The sequence below is a fragment of the Malurus melanocephalus genome, unplaced genomic scaffold, assembly GCF_030028575.1.
Source record: "Malurus melanocephalus ecotype Western Australia unplaced genomic scaffold, MMel_1.1 scaffold_975, whole genome shotgun sequence".
Classification (NCBI taxonomy): domain Eukaryota; kingdom Metazoa; phylum Chordata; class Aves; order Passeriformes; family Maluridae; genus Malurus; species Malurus melanocephalus.
Window position 1 is genome coordinate 122,376 of NW_026624207.1, and position 4,428 is coordinate 126,803.

Consider the following 4,428-nt stretch of genomic DNA (forward strand, 5'->3'; position numbering starts at 1 on the left):
CCAGTATTGTCCGTTTCATTTAAATGTGGATATCTACCAGAATTTATACTCAAAAATGTAGCTGTAGTTTGTGGTTTACCTTTACTAACGTTTATAAATTCTTATGCACATCTTTGAGGTCTTTAAGACCATTTTAGATTGAAATGCTTTTTATAAACGGTGGTACAATATATTCTGATACATGTATTGGAATTGTAATTCCTACAGATGCACGATAGTTTTTCCACGGTAATGACGTAGCAGCATAGAGTGCGGTACGTTGAAACACCATGAATTTAGTTTACCCTTAATGGTAGGTAAAACTAACTTGTGCAGGGGAAAGGATGTGCCTTACCGGCTGAAAAGAACACGTTATTTCTAGAGTTAACTTCGCTAGCGTTACGTGAGATGGCCCATCACCCATCCTATAAGACTTTAAAGAAAATGGCACGCTATGGAAATGGCATATTTCTGTGTACGTTCCGGTAACTTTAGGCATTAGGCGCCAACGTTTACAAGTATTGTTCCGGTAATTAGTTGAGAGACGGTTCTGGGACGCTCATCTGAAAAGCGCAGGTCCGGGCATACAAGAAAACGTTTCTAACTCATTTCTGAAGACAGTGAATTGCCGTTTGTAATAGAAGTTAAATTTTCTCTCCCTGCAGAGGCTGATTTCAGTGCAGAACCTTAGGAATGGCCTCTGGAAATTCTTTTTCCCTGAGGAAAGGGATGGGCATCCCTGCCTTCAGTGCACCTCCAGCGTGACCCACCTGTGAATGCTTTGCATCGGTTCTGTAGTTCCAGCTGGCTCCCCAAAAAATTCCAAACTTTATCCAAACACAACGTCACCCAACTCTAACCTTTCATTTGAAGGTATCTCTGTAGCTTATGATTTAATTTCTGTGAGGAAAGATTGCCTTGGCTTTGACACTGCTGCTGGGTGATGTTCCCAGGCTGGAAGGAAAGGGATTGGGGGTGGGTGGGACATACCTGGTGGAGGTGTGGGAGCTCCAGGAGGTCGGCACCGGGAATCACTGTCTGAGCCCCTCTGCAAACATAACATGCCGGCATTGCCGGGTGCTGGCTGTTGCCTGGGATATTTTTGGAGTGTTGGTGGGCTTGGTCTGGGGTGAGGCATCTCCAGGTTCCTGTTCAGAGCAGTCCCAGGCTGAGGGGCCACGAGCAGACATCCATGTCCATCTGAGCGCTGCCCGGGCATCCCTGTGCCCATCCCTGGGATGTGCGTTTTGCACGCTGGATGCCAGGAGCAGGATATGGCACAGCTCCTCCCCTGGAAATAGGAAGGACAAGAGGTGCTGGTCCCCCTTCTGTGGCTCTTGACCTCCTCCCACCCTGTGCTCCCAGTCAGCTGTGATGCACGGTGGAAACGGCAAGGAACATTCCCTGCAGCTGAGTGGGAGTCACTGAAGGCTCCGTCCAGCTGTGGGCTTGAAAAGCAGCATATTTATGCCCTGTGGCCTCCGCATCATCACTGCGCCCATCGTGCATGCAGTAAGGGCCGAGTCGATCTGCCGGGGTGGAGAAACAGCCTTGGTCCTCATGTGGGGTGGGCTGAGGGACCCGTGGGGCCAGGCAGGGCTGCAGTCCCTCTACTCTCCCACCCAGTCCTTGGGGACTGAGAGGTTTGGGTGGCAAGATGGAAGAGCCCTTTGGGACAGAAGAGACCCTGAAGCAGGGATCCAGATGCTGAGAATGGATGATCAGTGGTTCTGGATATACATGAATGACCTTTGCCTCCTTTGTGGATTATTCTGTGTGCTTGGAAGCTGAACTTTCTGCAGGCCACAGGTCCTTCTGTTACCCGGTGCCCATCTCTGGGCTTGGAGATCTCTGTGGTGGCTGAAGGGGAGGGACCCTCATTCCTACCTTTGCTGTAGGTGTCTAGAGTGGCTTYTGCCCTCTCCCCTGCAGGAGCCTGAGGACGGTCACATGCAGTGGCAAAGCACTTTTGCCTGAAGAGAGAAGCAGCAGCAGCAGCTGGTGGGAGCTTTCAGAGGGGCTGTAGGGGGGGAAGCAGGGGCTGACAAGCTCTCCCTGCTAATCTGGCGACAGCTGCCAGGTGCTCCCTGAGTAGCAGAATGCAGACTCAGGTGTGTAAAGGAATAGTTTGGTATCTTAAATAAACTGTTTATAGACCGTCAAACCCAGTTCTSAAGGATCTGTGTCTGCTTTATGGGTGGTGTTGCACCCTCCTGCCTGGGCTCCCAGTATCACCCTTGCTGTGTGCTGCTGGTCTAACTGGTGCCAAGGAGCTGGGCTTGGTCCTCTCTGGCTCTGGGGTAACTAGCCTAGTGCTAGGGAGTTATAAAAGCAAGGATGCGCATGCTAGCCCCACGCCCCACAGTCACTTTTCCAGCTGCACAGCGCTTTCTGTTCCAGCCCTGTTTTTTGTCTGAGATCCTGCCCCAGAGTGTTTGTTTCAGCCCTGAGCCTGTCCCAGAGGCTTTATGCCAGCTGCTGTCCTCCAATGACTGCAGCTCGTGCTGCCCATACTAAGCACCCCAGAGTCTTCATTTCAGATCGAGCTCTGTGCTGCTTTGCCTGCGGCTCTGCTGTCCCAATTCCCTCAGGCCTGAGACGTTTGTTTTGCCTCCAGCTCTGCCTTGTCTCATCTCCACAGCCACAATTTTTGTTTGGCCTCCAGCCCCGGGGTCTGTATTTCAGGCAAGCCAGGGGATTTTATTTCAGCTCCCCAGTCAGAGTTTCAGCCCCAGCTCTGCATCATGTCCCCACGATCTTCATAAACACCTCCGTGAAATGCCAGCCCTCCGGTCACTACATCAGCTCTACTCGATTCCAGCTCCACGTCTCCCAGAGCTTTCTTTCCCTGCCAGCTCTGCATCTCCCCGCTACGGCCAGCTAAAGCTGCTCGTGCATCAGAACACGATGTTTATTTCATGCCTGTGAGGTCTGTGAAGCTTCAGCCTCAGCTCTGAACTGCACATTCCCGCTCCGGCCCTCTCTGCCGTGGCGTTGGGTTTGCGAGCGGGGGGCYGAGAGCGACTCCAAAACGCGCCAATCCCGGCCCGCCTTTCTCCGCGCTGCCCAATCACAGACGACCTTTCAATCGGGGCGCGGCGCAGCCGAGCTCAGCCCTCAGCCCGGCCCCTCTCCCCGTTCGCCTGAGGCGCCGCTCCCGCCGTCGCCGCCGCCGCCGCTTCGGGAGCCGCGACCCCGCTGCCGCAGCCCCGGCAGGTGCTGTTGGGGCCCGGGAACGGCGGGCGGGAACTCCCCGTTCACGTCTCGGGCGGGAGTTCTCCCCGAGAAAGGGGCGCGGGACGGAGGGGGCGGGATGGGAACGGAATCCGGAGCAGCGCGGACGGCGCGACCCGGGCCGGAGGGGACAGCAGGGTCTCGCGGAAACGGGCGGGCTGGGATTGGTGGGATCGGCGCTGCGTCGGGCTGTGATTGGCTGGGCCGGCCCGGCCGCGGGTATAAATACCGTGCGCAGCGGGGGTTTGGGGTGTCAGTTCGGCGGCGGTGGGACTGGGAGCGGCGGTGGGACTGGGAGCGGCGGGCGGAGGTGCCGGTGCGCGAGCCGAGGAGCGCGGCTGCAGATCCGGGGAGCGTCGGTGAGCACGGGCGCGACTACCGCGTTAATCTGTGCCGGAGCTGGGGCCGGCGCTGTCTTGGGGCAGCGGCGCCGGTTGTGCCCTGCGAGGCTCGGGTAGCGGTGGTGGCACCTGGAGAACCGGCTGCTGCTACCGGGGCCGGGGGAAAGTGCTTCACGAGGGTTTCGGTTTTAAAGTACCAAAACATAAGCAATAAACTTTTTTCGGTGCTTTTCTTTTGGTTTTTGTGCGAGTGGCTTTGTTTTGTTGTGTTGTTTTTGTTTGGTTTTGATATTGTTTTAAAATATGCTTTTGTTTAATTTCCAATTATTATTTTCTTAACTAGTTGCTTGATTATTGTACTCATTTTATATTGTATTTATATTTGTATTGTATTGTGTTATATTTATTCTATTGTATTATATTGTTATATTTATATTATATTTATTATATTTGTTTCTATTATATTGTTTATATTATATTGTTTACATGTATATTATATTTTATATTGTATTACTGTAGTACTACGTTATTGTAGTTTTAGTCTGTTGAACCTTTTACTACATATTTGATAATTAAAACTTGTATGGCTGTGGCTGAATCACCGAGGCCGTAGTAGAYAAAGGSCCAGAGTGTGGAATATGGACCTGTGGACTAGAGTCAGGCCCAAAGTGATGTGGACAAGTGCTGGGGCTGGAGCTGGATAAATCCCGTGGGAGGAGGGGATGGAGCTGCAGTTCAGGGRCTACAGGAAGTGCCTGTGGGGTTGCMAGCTCCTGCCCTGTGGTAGCAAGCACCAGCTGAGGGTGTGGGGGCTCCGAGGGCTCTGGGGCCTGAGAAGCAGCCCAAGGCCCCTTTTTGGGATGGGGAAGCAGAG